The sequence below is a fragment of the Somniosus microcephalus genome, chromosome 11 (assembly GCF_052327205.1).
Source record: "Somniosus microcephalus isolate GS21.2 chromosome 11, FLI_Smic_1.0, whole genome shotgun sequence".
NCBI lineage: Eukaryota > Metazoa > Chordata > Chondrichthyes > Squaliformes > Somniosidae > Somniosus > Somniosus microcephalus.
Genome location: NC_140997.1, coordinates 233,315,423 through 233,333,134, shown reverse-complemented (window position 1 = coordinate 233,333,134; position 17,712 = coordinate 233,315,423). Strand labels below are relative to the sequence as shown.

At 59.4% G+C, this 17,712-nt stretch overlaps 1 protein-coding gene across 1 annotated transcript in view; it reads left to right on the top strand.

Moving 5' to 3' along the window:
* The first annotated feature begins 795 nt into the window (after window positions 1-795).
* Window positions 796-17,712, top strand: part of LOC147111341 (uncharacterized) — a 60,964-nt gene continuing 44,047 nt past the window's right edge. The window contains exon 1 of the mRNA XM_086002297.1: window positions 796-880. The gene's annotated coding sequence lies outside the window, so the exon portion shown is untranslated. The remainder of the gene's footprint in view (window positions 881-17,712) is intronic.

Genomic DNA, 17,712 nt, shown 5'->3' with positions numbered 1-17,712 from the left:
CTCACTGACCCGTGTCGTAACTCACACCCAGTCCCATTCACCCATCACCCCCTGTGCTCACTGCCCCGTGTCCTAACTCACACCCTGTCCCGTTCACCCATCACCCCCTGTGCTCACTGCCCCGTGTCCTAACTCACACCCAGTCCCGATCACCCATCACCCCCTGTGCTCACTGACCCGTGTCGTAACTCACACCCAGTCCCGTTCACCCATCACCCTCTGTGCTCGCTGACCTACATTGGCTCCTGGTCTGGCAAATCCCCGATTTAAAATTCTCATCCTGGTTTTTAAACCCCTCCATGGCCTTGCCCCCTCCCTATCTCTGTGACCTCCTCCAGCCCCACAACCCTCCAAGATCTCTGCGTTCCTCTAATTCTCTCCTCTTGCACATCCCCCGATTTCCATCGCTCCACCATTGGCGGCCGTGCCTTCAGCTGCCTGGGCCTCGAACTCTGGAATTCCCTCCCTAAATCTCTCCGCCTCTCTCTCCTCCTTGAAGACGCTCCTTAAATCCGACCACTTTGACCAAGCTTTTGATCACTGGTCCTAATATCTCCTTATGTGGCTCGGTGTCAAATTTTGTCTTATAACATTCCTGTGAAGCGCCTCGGGACGTTTTACTAGGTTAAAGGCGCTGTATAAATGCAAGTTGTTGTTGATGAACCTTGGTGCTGAATCTCAGATGGTGTATTACTGGTGGAGGGAGGATTTACATCGCTTCCTCCACTTAATTAATCATTACTCAGAATCCGAGTGGGAGAAGAGTGCAGTTGACATGACAACTGTGTGGGAGGAGAAGGGAGGAGGTTTCCAAAGAGTTAGTCAGACGCTCAGGGAGAGAAGATAAACCAGCGAGAGGGCACGGGACTCTGCCAGCAAGGTAGGTCAACGGCTAGACATCCTCAATCAAAGTAGGCAATGGGGTTTATTTTGTTGATTAATCTGCCTCGCGGGTTTAAGGGTTAAGCTGGGCTGTGAGCTCTGCTCCAAGGGAAGGGCCGTTCTCGGACTGAGAGCTAAGGGGGCAAACGAGAGATTAGAAAGAAGCACAGCCTATGTTGGGAATCTGAAATACCGGACACAAAATGCTGCAAATACAGAGCTGGCCAGTCAGAAAACAAGGGGAGACCCGCATGTCGTTTGGGCTTTATCACCCCATCTCTGTGATACAACCACAGCTGCATTTATATCGCAGAGAAACGCCCCGAGGTGCTTCAGTGAAGCATAAAGAAAAACATGGACTCTGAGGCAAAGAAGGAAGGAGATATTGGGATGGGTGAGGTCGATTTTAATGAGTGTCTTAAAGGAAGAGAGAGAAATGTGGAGAGGATTAAAGAAAGACTCGCATTTCTCCAGCGCCTTTCACAACCTCAGGACGTCCCAAAGCGCTTTGCAGCCAATCAAGTGCTTTTGAAGTGTAGTCACTGTTGTAATTTAGGAAACGTGGCACAGCAAGATCCCACAAATAGCACTGTGATAATGGCCAGATCATCTGGTTTAGTGATGTTGGTTGAGGGATAAATATTGGCCCCAGGACACCGGGGAGAACTCGCCCCTGCTCCTCTTCGAAATAGTGGCCGTGGGATCTTTCACATCCACCTGAGAGAGCAGAGGGTGCCTCGGTTTAGTGTCTCATCCAAAAGACAGCAAATCTGACAGTGCAGCGCTCCCTCAGTACTGCCCCTCCGACAGTGCGGCGCTCCCTCTGTACTGCCCCTCCGACAGTTCGGCGCTCCCTCAGTACTGCCCCTCCGACAGTTCGGCGCTCCCTCAGTACTGCCCCTCCGACAGTGCAGCGCTCCCTCAGTACTGCCCCTCCGACAGTGCAGCGCTCCCTCAGTACTGCCCCTCCGACAGTGCAGCACTCCCTCAGTACTGCCCCTCCGACTGGGCGGCGCTCCCTCAGTACTGCCCCTCCGACAGTGCAGCTCTCCCTCAGTACTGCCCCTCTGACAGTGCAGCACTCCCTCAGTACAGCCCCTCCGACAGTGCGGCACTCCCTCAGTACTGCCCCTCCGACAGTGCAGCTCTCCCTCAGTACTGCCCCTCCGACAGTGCAGAACTCCCTCAGTACTGTCCCTCCGACAGTGCAGCACTCCCTCAGTACTGCCCCTCCGACAGCGCGGCGCTCCCTCAGTACTGCCCCTCCGACAGTGCAGCACTCCCTCAGTGCTGTCCCTCCGACAGGGCAGCACTCCCTCAGTACTGCCCCTCCGACAGTGCAGCTCTCCCTCAGTACTGTCCCTCCGACAGTGCAGCACTCCCTCAGTACTGCCCCTCCGACAGTGCATCGCTCCCTCAGTACTGACCCTCCGACAGTGCGGCGCTCCCTCGGTAATGCCCCTCCGACAGTGCAGCACTCCCTCAGTGCTGTCCCTCCGACAGGGCAGCACTCCCTCAGTACTGCCCCTCCGACAGTGCAGCGCTCCCTCAGTACTCCCTCTCCGACAGTGCCGCGCTCCCTCAGTACAGCCCCTCCGACAGTGCGGCACTCCCTCAGTACTGCCCCTCCGACAGTGCAGCTCTCCCTCAGTACTGCCCCTCCGACAGTGCAGCACTCCCTCAGTGCTGTCCCTCCGACAGTGCAGCACTCCCTCAGTACTGCCCCTCTGACAGTGCATCACTCCCTCAGTACTGCCCCTCCGACAGTGCGGCACTCCCTCAGTACTGCCCCTCCGACAGTGCATCGCTCCCTCAGTACTGCCCCTCCGACAGTGCGGCACTCCCTCAGTACTGCTCCTCCGACAGTGCAGCTCTCCCTCAGTACTGCCCCTCCGACAGTGCATCGCTCCCTCAGTACTGCCCCTCCGACAGTGTGGCGCTCCCTCAGTACTGCCCCTCCAACAGTGCGGCGCTCCCTCAGTACTGCCCGTCCGACAGTGCGACGCGCCCTCAGTACTGCCCCTCCGACTGGGCGGTGCTCCCTCAGTACTGCCCCTCCGACAGTGCGGCGCTCCCTCAGTACTGCCCCTCCGACAGTGCAGCACTCCCTCAGTACTGTCCCTCCGACAGTGCAGCACTCCCTCAGTACTGCCCCTCTGACAGTGCATCACTCCCTCAGTACTGCCCCTCCGACAGTGCGGCACTCCCTCAGTACTGCCCCTCCGACAGTGCATCGCTCCCTCAGTACTGCCCCTCCGACAGTGCGGCACTCCCTCAGTACTGCTCCTCCGACAGTGCAGCTCTCCCTCAGTACTGCCCCTCCGACAGTGCATCGCTCCCTCAGTACTGCCCCTCCGACAGTGTGGCGCTCCCTCAGTACTGCCCCTGCAACAGTGCGGCGCTCCCTCAGTACTGCCCGTCCGACAGTGCGACGCGCCCTCAGTACTGCCCCTCCGACTGGGCGGTGCTCCCTCAGTACTGCCCCTCCGACAGTGCGGCACTCCCTCAGTACTGCCCCTCCGACAGTGCATCGCTCCCTCAGTACTGCCCCTCCGACAGTGCATCGCTCCCTCAGTACTGTCCCTCCGACAGTGCAGCTCCCCCTCAGTACTGCCCCTCCGACAGTGCAGCACTCCCTCAGTACTGTCCCTCCGACAGTGCAACACTCCCTCAGTACTGCCCCTCCGACAGTGCATCGCTCCCTCAGTACTGCCCCTCCGACAGTGCGGCGCTCCCTCAGTACTGCCCCTCCAACAGTGCGGCGCTCCCTCAGTACTGCCCGTCCGACAGTGCGACGCGCCCTCAGTACTGCCCCTCCGACTGGGCGGTGCTCCCTCAGTACTGCCCCTCCGACAGTGCGGCACTCCCTCAGTACTGCCCCTCCGACAGTGCATCGCTCCCTCAGTACTGCCCCTCCGACAGTGCATCGCTCCCTCAGTACTGACCCTCCGACAGTGCAGCTCTCCCTCAGTACTGCCCCTCCGACAGTGCAGCACTCCCTCAGTACTGTCCCTCCGACAGTGCAGCACTTCCTCAGAACTGCCCCTCCGACAGTGCATCGCTCCCTCAGTACTGCCCCTCTGACAGTGCAACACTCCCTCAGTACTGCCCCTCCGACAGTGCATCGCTCCCTCAGTACTGCCCCTCTGACAGTGCGGCGCTCCCTCAGTACTGACCCTCCGACAGTGCGGCGCTCCCTCAGTACTGACCCTCCAACAGTGCGGCGCTCCCTCAGTACTGCCCCTCCGACAGTGCGGCGCTCCCTCAGTACTGCCCCTCCGACAGTGTGGCACTCCCTCAGTACTGCCCCTCCGACAGTGCGGCGCTCCCTCAGTACTGCCCCTCCGACAGTGCATCGCTCCCTCAGTACTGCCCCTCCAACAGTGCATCGCTCCCTCAGTACTGCCCCTCCGACAGTGCAGCGCTCCCTCAGTACTGACCCTCCGACAGTGCATCGCTCCCTCAGTACTGCCCCTCCGACAGTGCAGCGCTCCCTCAGTACTGCACTGCGAGTGTCTGCCTGGATTATGGGCTCCAGTCTCTGGAGCGGGGCTCGAACCCACGACCTTCTGACTCAGAGGCGGGAGAGCGACCCACTGAGCCACGGATTAGGGAGGGAATTCCGATGCGCGAGGCCTTGGCGGCTGAAGGCACGGCCGATAATGGTGGGGCGGGGGGAGTGAGGGATGTGTCGCAGGCCAGAGCCAGAGGAACAGCAAGGTTGGGGACGGGAGGGGTTGGGGTGTTGGGCTGGAGAAGGTTACGGAAACTCTGTAGCTCGACAGGCAGCGAATGACTTCGAACTGCTTCGCTGTTGTTCTGCATGAAAGCACGGCAGCCATCTCATGCACAGCAAGATCCTCAATCAGCAATGATTTAAATGACTGGTTAATCTGTTTTCGGTGGTGCTGGTTGACAAAGGAATGCTGCCCAGGACAGTGTTTCAGACACGGGTGGTGGGGGGAAATTCGGTTGAAATGCAACTAGTGCCCGGGTGCGGCGCCGCTAACACCTCCCGCAAAATCAGGGGCGGGAGGCCAGCAGTACCGTGGCGCTACGTGCCGGCGAGCACAGCACCGCGATATTCAATGGGAGCGCCCCAAGCGGGAGGGGGAGCGCCTCCAGTAACGCCCCGCCTCCTGCTGGGGGCGCTACCATTCAATTTCGGGCACGCCAACCTTTTCGGGGCGCTAATAGTAGCTCCCCGGCGAAGTTATCGCCTCAAAGGGGGCGCGAGCCAACTTCCCCCCCGCAAGGTTTTGTTAAAGGTTCTGCTCCTGCTCCAACTTATGTTCTTATAACGGAGATAGACAGTTTCCGAGCAGATAAGGGAATTAGGGGTTACGGGGAGCGGGCAGGGAAGTGGACGTGAGTCTAGATTCGGATCAGCCATGATCCTATTGAATGGCGGAGCAGGCCCGAGGGGCCGTATGGCCTACTCCTGCTCCTACTTCTTATGTTCTTATGTTCCAGCTGAACCTTTGATCCATCTCCCTCATTTAGATCCTCTGACCATTTGCAGTTTGTGCGGGTGGGAGGGCGGAGCTGAGGCAGGAGGTGTATGTCCGATAAACACTCAAGTTGGTGAGGTAATGTAAAGGCTGCTCTTATTTCAGTCCCTCTGCAGCAGTCTCTTTAGATACAACAAGCTGTACAAGAAGAGACCCTTGGAATGTAGTTGCTGCAGTACCTTTGTGAGTGTCTCACCTCCTGACCCCCCAAAGCCTTTCCACCATCTACAAGGCACAAGTCAGGAGTGTGATGGAATACTCTCCACTTGCCTGGATGAGTGCAGCTCCAACAATACTCAAGAAGCTCGACACCATCCAGGACAAAGCAGCCCGCTTGATCGGCGCCCCATCCACCACCTTAAACATTCACTCCCTCCACCACCGGCGTACCGTGGCTGCAGTGTGTACCATCTACAAGATGCACTGCAGCAACTCGCCAAGGCTTCTTCGGCAGCACCTCCCAAACCCGCGACCTATTCCACCTAGAAGGACAAGGGCAGCAGGCGCATGGGAACACCACCACCTCCAAGTTCCCCTCCGAGTCACACACCATCCTGACTTGGAAATATATCGGCCGTTCCTCAATCGTCACTGGGTTAAAATCCTGGAACTCCCTCCCTAACAGCGCTGTGGGAGCACCTTCACCACACGGACTGCAGTGGTTCAAGAAGGCGGCTCACCACCACCTTCTCAAGGGCAATTAGGGATGGGCAATAAATGCCGGCCTTGCCAGCGATGCCCACATCCCGAGAATGAATATATTAAAAAGTTCTGAAATGAAATTCAATAAATTGGGCAATTCATAGAAACATAGAAGATAGGAGCAGGAGTAGGCCATTCGGCCCTTCGAGCCTGCTCCGCCATTCAATGAGATCATGGCTGATCATCCAAATTCAGTACCCTGTCCCTGCCTTCTCCCCATATCCCTTGATCCCTTTAGCCTCAAGAAATATATCCAACTCCTTCTTGAATATATTTAATGACCTGGCCTCCACCGCCCTCTGTGGTAGAGAATTCCACAGGTTCACCACTCTCTGGGTGAAGAAATTCCTCCTCATTTCTGTCCTAAATGGCTTACCCCTTATCCTTAGACTGTGACCCCTGGTTCTGGACTCCCCGGCCATCAGAAACATCCTTCCTGTTCTAGTCTGTCCAGGCCTGACAGAATTTTATAGGTTTCGATGAGATCCCCTCTCAATCTTCTAAACTCCAGTGAGTATAAGCCCAATCAACACAATCTCTCCTCATACGTCATTCCTGCCATCCCAGGTATCAGCCTGGTGAATCTTCACTGCACTCCTTCCATGGCAAGAACATCCTTCCTCAGATAAGGTGACCAAAACTGCACACAATACTCAAGGTGCGGTCTCACCAAGGCCCTGTACAACTGTAGCAAGACATCCTTGTTCCTGTACTTGAACCCTCTTGCTACGAAGGCCAACATACCATTTGTCTTCTTAACCGCCTGCTGCACCTGCATGCTTACCTTCAGCGGCTGGTGCACAAGAACACCCAGGTCTCTTTGCACTTCCCCTTCTCCCAATCTATTGCCATTCAAATAATAATCTGCCTTACTGTTTTTGCCACCAAAGTGGATAACCTCACATTTATCCACATTATAGTGCATTTGCCAAGTTTCTGCCCAATCACCCAACCTGTCCAAATCGTACTGGAGTTTCACGACATCCTCCTCACAGCCCCTCCCACCCAGCTTTGTGTCATCTGCAAATTTGGAGATATTACATCCAATTCCCTCGTCCAGATCATTAATATATATTGTGAATAGCTGGGGTCCTAGGACCGATCCTTGCGGTATCCCACTAGTCACTGCCTGCCACTCGGAAAACGACCCGTTTATTCCAACTCTTTGCTTTCTGTCCGCCAACCAGTTCTCTATCCAAGTCAATACCTTGCCCCCAATCCCATGTGCCTTAATTTTGCACGCTAATCTCTTATGCGGGACCTTATCGAAAGCCTTCTGAAAGTCCAAATACACCACATCCACTGGTTCTCCCTTATCTATTTTACCAGTTACATCCTCAAAAAATTCCAGTAGATTAGTCAAGCACGATTTACCTTTTGTAAATCCATGTTGACTTTGTCCGATCCTGTCACTGCTTTCCAAGTGCTCTGCTATTACATCTTTTATAATAGACTCTAGCATTTTCCCCACTATCGATGTCAGGCTTACCGGTCTATAATTCCCCGCTTTTTCTCTACCACCTTTTTTGAATAGTGGGGTAACATTAGCTACCCTCCAATCCATGGGTACTGTTCCAGAGTCTATCGAGTTCTGGAAGATGACCAGCAACGCATCTACTATTTCTAGGGCCACTTCCTTAAGTACCCTGGGATGTAGATTATCAGGCCCTGGGGATTTATCGGCCTTCAGTCCCATCAATTTTCCTAACACCATTTCCCTACAAATACTGATTTCTTTCAGTTCCACCCTTTCATCAGACCCTATGTTCCCCGGTATCTCTGGGAGGTTATTTGTGTCCTCCTTTGTGAAGACAGAACCAAAATATGTATTTAGTTGGTCTGCCATTTCTTTGTTCCCCATTATAAATTCCCCTGATTCTGACTGTAAGGGACCTCCACTTGACTTCACCAATCTTTTTCTCTTCACATATCTATAAAAGCTTTTACAGTCAGTTTTTATGTTCCCTGCAAGCTTACTCTCATATTCTATTTTCCCTTTCTTAATTAATCCCTTTGTCCTCCTTTGTTGAATCCTAAACTGCTCCCAGTCCTCAGGATTATTGCTTTTTCTGGCCAATTTATATGTCGTCTCCTTGGATCTTATGCTATCCCTAATTTTCCTTGTTAGCCACGGTTGAGTCACCTTTTTTGTTTTATTTTTATGCCAAACTGGGATGAAGAAATTCTGTAGTTCATCCATTCGGTCTTTGAATGTTTGCCATTGCCTATCCACCGTCAACCCTTTGAGTGACATTCCCCAATCAATCCTACCCAACTCACTCCTCAGACAATCGTAGTTTCCTTTATTTAAATTGGATAATGAAAGCTGTCGGATTGTTGTAACAACCCAACCGGTTCACTAATCTCCTTGAGGGACGAGAACCTGCCCTCCTTCCCCGGTCTGGGCCTACACGTGACTCCAGGACAATAAGAGTTGCCGTTGCCCAGTGCTGTCCACACCCTGAGGAATATCAAAGCAGAGCGTTGCTGTGTACCGAGCCTGTGCACTGTAACAAGCCTTGACTCACAATGTGCAGCCAAGCTGTAAGAGCTCGATACAGCTCCCCCATACATAGCCCCGGGCCTACCATGTCAATCATTACTTCAATAACCCGGTGTCGGTTGGACAGACTAGGCCAGAGCAGGAGTCCAGTTTCAGGAATAAAAGGTGATTAACCGCGTCTGAGGTCTACACGGAGCTGATAGCAATCCCCTGCATCACAGCCTGCCAAATATCATAGTTTTATTATTGATGGCTCCATATAATCCATGTGTTTCATTTGAAGCACTGATTGTAATATCTGGAGGTGAGGCACGAGCTAGCTGATCCACCAACTCCTTTATTCCACATGTAAGGAATGCTTTTCTCAAATCTTTCGCCCCCTGTTTTCTCCAGAGGTCACTGACTTGCTGGGGTACAGGTCCATGGGTGCCTGGGGTACAGGTCCATGGGTTCCTGGGGTACAGGTCCAGGAGTGCTGGGGTACAGGTCCATGGGTGCCTGGGGTACAGGTCCATGGGTGCCTGGGGTACAGGTCCATGGGTGCCTGGGGTACAGGTCCATGGGTTCCTGGGGTACAGGTCCACGGGTGCTGGGGTACAGGTCCATGGGTGCCTGGGGTACAGGTCCATGGGTGCTGGGGTACAGGTCCATGGGTGCCTGGGGTACAGGTCCACGGGTGCCTGGGGTGCAGGTCCACGGGTTCCTGGGGTACAGGTCCAAGGGTGCCTGTGGTACAGGTCCAAGGGTGCCTGTGGTACAGGTCCATGGGTTCCTGGGGTACAGGTCCAAGGGTGCCTGGGGTACAGGTCCATGGGTTCCTGGGGTACAGGTCCATGGGTGCTGGGGTACAGGTCCATGGGTGCCTGGGTTACAGGTCCATGGGTGCTGGGGTGCAGGTCCATAGGTGCTGGGGTAAAGGTCCATGGGTGCCTGGGTTACAGGTCCATGGGTGCTGGGGTACAGGTCCATGGGTGCTGGGGTACAGGTCCATGGGTGCTGGGGTACAGGTCCACTGGTGCCTGGGGTACATGTCCATGGGTGCTGGGGTACAGGTCCACTGGTGCCTGGGGTACAGGTCCATGGGTGCTGGGGTACAGGTCCATGGGTGCTGGGGTACAGGTCCATGGGTGCTGGGGTACAGGTCCATGGGTGCTGGGGTACAGGTCCAGGGGTGCTGGGGTACAGGTCCATGGGTGCTGGGGTACAGGTCCATGGGTGCTGGGGTACAGGTCCATGGGTGCCTGGGGTACAGGTCCATGGGTGCTGGGGTACAGGTCCATGGGTGTTGGGGTACAGGTCCATGGGTGGTGGGGTACAGGTCCATGGGTGCTGGGGTACAGGTCCATGGGTGCTGGGGTACAGGTCCAGGAGTGCTGGGGTACAGGTCCATGGGTGCTGGGGTACAGGTCCCTGGGTGCTGGGGTACAGGTCCATGGGTGCTGGGCACAGGTCCATGGGTGGTGGGGTACAGGTCCATGGGTGCTGGGGTACAGGTCCAGGGGTGGTGGGGTACAGGTCCATGGGTGCTGGGGTACAGGTCCATGGGTGCCTGGGGTACAGGTCCATAGGTTCCTGGGGTACAGGTCCACGGGTGCTGGGGTACAGGTCCATGGGTGCCTGGGTTACAGGTCCATGGGTGCTGGGGTGCAGGTCCATAGGTGCTGGGGTACAGGTCCATGGGTGCCTGGGTTACAGGTCCATGGGTGCTGGGGTGCAGGTCCATAGGTGCTGGGGTACATGTCCATGGGTGCTGGGGTACAGGTCCACTGGTGCTGGGGTACAGGTCCCTGGGTGCTGGGGTACAGGTCCAGGGGTGCTGGGGTACAGGTCCATGGGTGCTGGGGTACAGGTCCCTGGGTGCTGGGGTACAGGTCCAGGGGTGCTGGGGTACAGGTCCATGGGTGCCTGGGGTACAGGTCCACAGGTGCTGGGGTACAGGTCCACGGGTGCCTGGGGTACAGGTCCACTGGTGCTGGGGTACAGGTCCATGGGTGCCTGGGTTACAGGTCCATGGGTTCCTGGGGTGCAGGTCCATAGGTGCTGGGGTACAGGTCCATGGGTGCTGGGGTACAGGTCCATGGGTGGTGGGGTACAGGTCCATGGGTGCTGGGGTACAGGTCCATGGGTGCTGGGGTACAGGTCCATGGGTGCTGGAGTACAGGTCCACGGTTGACTGGGGTACAAGTCCACGGGTGCCTGGCGTACAGGTCCATGGTTGCCTGGGGTACAGGTCCATGGGTGCTGGGGTACTGGTCCACGGGTGCCTGGTGTACAGGTCCACGGTTGCCTGGGGTACAGGTCCACTGGTGCTGGGGTTCAGGTCCAGGGGTGCTGGGGTACAGGTCCATGGGTGGTGGGGTACAGGTCCATGGGTGCTGGGGTACAGGCCCATGGGTGCTGGGGTGCAGGTCCATAGGTGCTGGGGTACAGGTCCATGGGTGCTGGGGTACAGGTCCATGGGTGGTGGGGTACAGGTCCATGGGTGCTGGGGTACAGGTCCATGGGTGCTGGGGTACAGGTCCATGGGTGCTGGAGTACAGGTCCACGGTTGACTGGGGTACAGGTCCACGGGTGCCTGGGGTACAGGTCCATGGTTGCCTGGGGTACAGGTCCATGGGTGCTGGGGTACTGGTCCACGGGTGCCTAGTGCACAGGTCCACGGTTGCCTGGGGTACAGGTCCACTGGTGCTGGGGTTCAGGTCCAGGGGTGCTGGGGGACAGGTCCATTGGTGCTGGGGTACAGGTCCACGGGTGCCTGGGGTACAGGTCCATGGGTGCTGGGGTACAGGTCCATGGGTGCAGGGGTACAGGTCCACAGGTGCCCGGGGTACAGGTCCACGGGTGCCTGGGTTACAGTTCCATGGGTGCTGGGGTACAGGTCCACTGGTGCTGGGGTACAGGTCCACGGGTGCTGGGGTACAGGTCCACGGGTGCCTGGGGTACAGGTCCACGGGTGCCTGGGGTACAGGTCCACTGGTGCTGGGGTACAGGTCCATGGGTGCTGGGTACAGGTCCACGGGTGCTGGGGCACAGGTCCATGGGTGCTGGGGTACAGGTCCACGGGTGCCTGGGGTACAGGTCCACGGGTGCCTGGGGTAGAGGTCCACTGGTGCTGGGGTACAGGTCCAGGGGAGCTGGGGTACAGGTCCATGGGTGCTGGGGTACAGGTCCATAGGTGCTGGGGTACAGGTCCATGGGTGCTGGGGTACAGGACCATGGGTGCAGGGGTACAGGTCCACGGGTGCTGGGGTACAGGTCCACGGGTGCCTGGGGTGCTGGGGTACAGGTCCAGGGGTGCTGGGGTACAGGTCCAACGGTGCTGGGGTACAGGTCCATGGGTGCTGGGGTACAGGTCCATGGTTCCTGGGGTACAGGTCCATGGGTGCTGGGGTACAGGTCCAGGGGTGCTGGGGTACAGGTCCACGGGTGCTGGGGTACAGGTCCAGGGGTGCCTGGGGTACAGGTCCACGGGTGCCTGGGGTACAGGTCCACTGGTGCTGGGGTACAGGTCCATGGGTGCTGGGGTACCGGTCCATGGGTGCAGGGGAACAGGTCCACGGGTGCCTGGGGTACAGGTCCACGGGTGCTGGGGTACAGGTCCACTGGTGCCTGGGGTACAGGTCCATGGGTGCTGGGGTATAGGTCCATGGGTGCTGGGGTACAGGTCCACTGGTGCTGGGGTACAGGTCCATGGGTGCTGGGGTACAGGTCCATGGGTGCTGGGGTACAGGTGCATGGGTGCTGGGGTACAGGTCCATGGGTGCTGGGGTACAGGTCCACTGGTGCCTGGGGTACAGGTCCATGGCTGCTGGGGTACAGGTCCATGGGTGCTGGGGTACAGGTCCACGGGTGCTGGGGTACAGGTCCATGGGTGCTGGGGTACAGGTCCAAGGGTGCCTGGGGTACAAGTCCACGGGTGCCTGGGGTACAGGTCCACCGGTGCTGGGGTACAGGTACATGGGTGCTGGGGTACAGGTCCAGGGGTGCTACGGTACAGGTCCATGGGTGTTGGGGTACAGGTCCACGGGTGCTGGGGTACAGGTCCACGGGTGCCAGGGGTACAGTTCCACGGGTGCTGGGGTACAGGTTCATGGGTGCTGGGGTACAGGTCCAGGGGTGCTGGGGTACAGGTCCATTGGTGCTGGGGTACAGGTCCACGGGTGCCTGGGGTACAGGTCCACTGGTGCTGGGGTACAGGTCCATGGGTGCTGGGGTACAGGTCCACTGGTGCTGGGGTACAGGTCCATGGGTGCTGGGGTAGAGGTTAACGGGTGCTGGGGTACAGGTCCATGGGTGCCTGGGGTACAGGTAAATGGGTGCTGGGGTACAGGTCCACGGGTGCCTAGGGTACAGGTCCATGGGTGCTGGGGTACATGTCCATGGGTGCTGGGGTACAGGCCCACGGGTGCCCGGGGTACAGGTCCACGGGTGCCTGGGGTACAGGGCCACTGGTGCTGGGGTACAGGTCCACGGGTGCTGGGGTACAGGTCCATGGGTGCCTGGGGTACAGGTCCACGGGTGCCTGGGGTAGAGGTCCACTGCTGCTGGCGTGCAGGTCCATGGGTGCCTGGGGTACAGGTCCACTGGTGCTGGGATACAGGTCCAGGGGTGCTGGGGTACAGGTCCATGGGTGCTGGGGTACAGGTCCATGGGTGCTGGGGTACAGGTCCACGGGTGCCTGGGGTACAGGTCCACGGGTGCCTGGGGTACAGGACCACTGGTGCTGGGGTACAGGTCCAGGGGTGCTGGGGTACAGGTCCATGGTTCCTGGGGTACAGGTCCATGGGTGCTGGGGTTCAGGTCCATGGGTGCTGGGGTAGAGTTCCAGGGGTGCTGGGGTACAGGTCCATGGGTGCTGGGGTACAGGTCCATGGGTGCTGGGGTACAGGTCCACGGGTGCCTGGGGTACAGGTCCACGGGTGCCTGGGGTACAGGTCCACTGGTGCTGGGGTACATGTCCATGGGTGCTGGGGTACAGGTCCATGGGTGCTGAGGTACAGGTGCACGGGTGCCTGGGGTACAGGTCCACGGGTGCTTGGGGTACAGGTCCACTGGTGCTGGGGTACAGGTCCATGGGTGCTGGGGTACAGGTCCATGGGTGCAGGGGTACTGGTCCACGGGCCCCTGGGGTACAGGTCCATGGGTGCTGGGGTACAGGTCCACGGGTGCCTGGGGTACAGGTCCACGGGTGCTGGGGTACAGGTCCAGGGGTGCTGGGGTACAGGTGCACTGGTGCCTGGGGTACATGTCCATGGGTGCTGGGGTACAGGTCCATGGGTGCTGGGGTACAGGACCACTGGTGCTGGGGTACAGGTCCAGGGGTGCTGGGGTACAGCTCCATGGGTGCTGGGGTACAGGTCCATGGGTGCTGGGGTACAGGTCCATGGGTGCTGGGGTACAGGTCCACGGGTGCTGGGGTACAGGTCCACGGGTGCTGGGGTACAGGTCCACGGGTGCCTGGGGTACAGGTCCACGGGTGCCTGGGGTACAGGTCCATGGGTGCTGGGGTACAGGTCCATGGTTCCTGGGGTACAGGTCCATGGGTGCTGGGGTACAGGTCCATGGTTCCTGGGGTACAGGTCCACGGGTGCCTGGGGTACAGGTCCATGGGTGCTGGGGTACAGGTCCAGGGGTGCTGGGGTACAGGTCCATGGTTCCTGGGGTACAGGTCCATGGGTGCTGAGGTTCAGGTCCATGGGTGCTGGGGTACAGGTCCACGGGTGCTGGGGTACAGGTCCATGGGTGCTGGGGTACAGGTCCACGGGTGCCTGGGGTACAAGTCCACGGGTGCCTGGGGTACAGGTCCACCGGTGCTGGGGTACAGGTCCATGGGTGCTGGGGTACAGGTCCAGGGGTGCTGGGGTACAGGTCCATGGGTGCTGGGGTACAGGTCCATGGGTGCTGGGGTACAGTTCCATGGGTGCTGAGGTACAGGTCCACGGGTGCTGGGGTACAGGTCCACGGGTGCTGCGGTACAGGTCCACGCGTGCCTGGGGTACAGGTCCACGGGTGCCTGGGGTACAGGTCCACTGGTGCTGGGGTACAGGTCCATGGATGCTGGGGTACAGGTCCACTGGTGCTGGGGTACAGGTCCATGGGTGCTGGGTAGAGGTTAACGGGTGCTGGGGTACAGGTCCATGGGTGCCTGGGGTACAGGTAAATGGGTGCTGGGGTACAGGTCCACGGGTGCCTGGGGTACAGGTCCATGGGTGCTGGGGTACATGTCCATGGGTGCTGGGGTACAGGTCCACGGGTGCCCGGGGTACAGGTCCACGGGTGCCTGCGGTACAGGGCCACTGGTGCTGGGGTACAGGTCCACGGGTGCTGGGGTACAGGTCCACGGGTGCCTGGGGTACAGGTCCACGGGTGCCTGGGGTACAGGTCCACTGGTGCTGGGGTGCAGGTCCATGGGTGCCTGGGGTACAGGTCCACTGGTGCTGGGGTACAGGTCCAGGGGTGCTGGGGTACAGGTCCATGGGTGCTGGGGTACAGGTCCATGGGTGCTGGGGTACAGGTCCACGGGTGCTGGGGTACAGGTCCACGGGTGCCTGGGGTACAGGTCCACGGGTGCCTGGGGTACAGGACCACTGGTGCTGGGGTACAGGTCCAGGGGTGCTGGGGTACAGGTCCATGGTTCCTGGGGTACAGGTCCATGGGTGCTGGGGTTCAGGTCCATGGGTGCTGGGGTACAGTTCCAGGGGTGCTGGGGTACAGGTCCAGGGGTGCTGGGGTACAGGTCCATGGGTGCTGGGGTACAGGTCCACGGGTGCCTGGGGTACAGGTCCACGGGTGCCTGGGGTACAGGTCCACTGGTGCTGGGGTACATGTCCATGGGTGCTGGGGTACTGGTCCATGGGTGCTGAGGTACAGGTGCACGGGTGCCTGGGGTACAGGTCCACGGGTGCTTGGGGTACAGGTCCACTGGTGCTGGGGTACAAGTCCATGGGTGCTGGGGTACAGGTCCATGGGTGCAGGGGTACTGGTCCACGGGCCCCTGGGGTACAGGTCCATGGGTGCTGGGGTACAGGTCCACGGGTGCCTGGGGTACAGGTCCACGGGTGCTGGGGTACAGGTCCAGGGGTGCTGGGGTACAGGTCCACTGGTGCCTCGGGTACATGTCCATGGGTGCTGGGGTACAGGTCCATGGGTGCTGGGGTACAGGACCACTGGTGCTGGGGTACAGGTCCATGGGTGCTGGGGTACAGCTCCATGGGTGCTGGGGTACAGGTCCATGGGTGCTGGGGTACAGGTCCATGGGTGCTGGGGTACAGGTCCATGGGTGCTGGGGTACAGGTCCATGGGTGCTGGGGTACAGGTCCACGGGTGCTGGGGTACAGGTCCACGGGTGCCTGGGGTACAGGTCCATGGGTGCTGGGGTACAGGTCCAGGGGTGCTGGGGTACAGGTCCATGGTTCCTGGGGTACAGGTCCATGGGTGCTGGGGTTCAGGTCCATGGGTGCTGGGGTACAGTTCCAGGGGTGCTGGGGTACAGGTCCAGGGGTGCTGGGGTACAGGTCCATGGGTGCTGGGGTACAGGTCCACGGGTGCCTGGGATACAGGTCCACGGGTGCCTGGGGTACAGGTCCACTGGTGCTGGGGTACATGTCCATGGGTGCTGGGGTACATGTCCATGGGTGCTGGGGTACAGGTCCATGGGTGCTGAGGTACAGGTGCACGGGTGCCTGGGGTACAGGTCCACGGGTGCTTGGGGTACAGGTCCACTGGTGCTGGGGTACAGGTCCATGGGTGCTGGGGTACAGGTCCATGGGTGCTGGGGTACAGTTCCATGGGTGCTGGGGTACAGGTCCATGGGTGCTGGGGTACAGGTCCACGGGTGCTGGGGTACAGGTCCACGGGTGCCTGGGGTACAGGTCCATGGGTGCTGGGTTACAGGTCCAGGGGTGCTGGGGTACAGGTCCATGGTTCCTGGGGTACAGGTCCATGGGTGCTGGGGTTCAGGTCCATGGGTGCTGGGGTACAGGTCCACGGGTGCCTGGGGTACAGGTCCACGGGTGCCTGGGGTACAGGTCCACTGGTGCTGGGGTACATGTCCATGGGTGCTGGGGTACAGGTCCATGGGTGCTGAGGTACAGGTGCACGGGTGCCTGGGGTACAGGTCCACGGGTGCTTGGGGTACAGGTCCACTGGTGCTGGGGTACAGGTCCATGGGTGCTGGGGTACAGGTCCATGGGTGCAGTGGTACACGTCCACGGGCCACTGGGGTACAGGTCCAGGGGTGCTGGGGTACAGGTCCACGGGTGCCTGGGGTACAGGTCCAGGGGTGCTGGGGTACAGGTCCACTGGTGCTGGGGTACAGGTCCATGGGTGCTGGGTAGAGGTTAACGGGTGCTGGGGTACAGGTCCATGGGTGCCTGGGGTACAGGTAAATGGGTGCTGGGGTACAGGTCCACGGGTGCCTAGGGTACAGGTCCATGGGTGCTGGGGTACATGTCCATGGGTGCTGGGGTACAGGCCCACGGGTGCCCGGGGTACAGGTCCACGGGTGCCTGGGGTACAGGGCCACTGGTGCTGGGGTACAGGTCCACGGGTGCTGGGGTACAGGTCCATGGGTGCCTGGGGTACAGGTCCACGGGTGCCTGGGGTACAGGTCCACTGGTGCTGGGGTGCAGGTCCATGGGTGCCTGGGGTACAGGTGCACTGGTGCTGGGATACAGGTCCAGGGGTGCTGGGGTACAGGTCCATGGGTGCTGGCGTACAGGTCCACGGGTGCCTGGGGTACAGGTCCACGGGTGCCTGGGGTACAGGACCACTGGTGCTGGGGTACAGGTCCAGGGGTGCTGGGGTACAGGTCCATGGTTCCTGGGGTACAGGTCCATGGGTGCTGGGGTTCAGGTCCATGGGTGCTGGGGTAGAGTTCCAGGGGTCCTGGGGTACAGGTCCAGGGGTGCTGGGGTACAGGTCCATGGGTGCTGGGATACAGGTCCACGGGTGCCTGGGGTACAGGTCCACGGGTGCCTGGGGTACAGGTCCACTGGTGCTGGGGTACATGTCCATGGGTGCTGGGGTACAGGTCCATGGGTGCTGAGGTACAGGTGCACGGGTGCCTGGGGTACAGGTCCACGGGTGCTTGGGGTACAGGTCCACTGGTGCTGG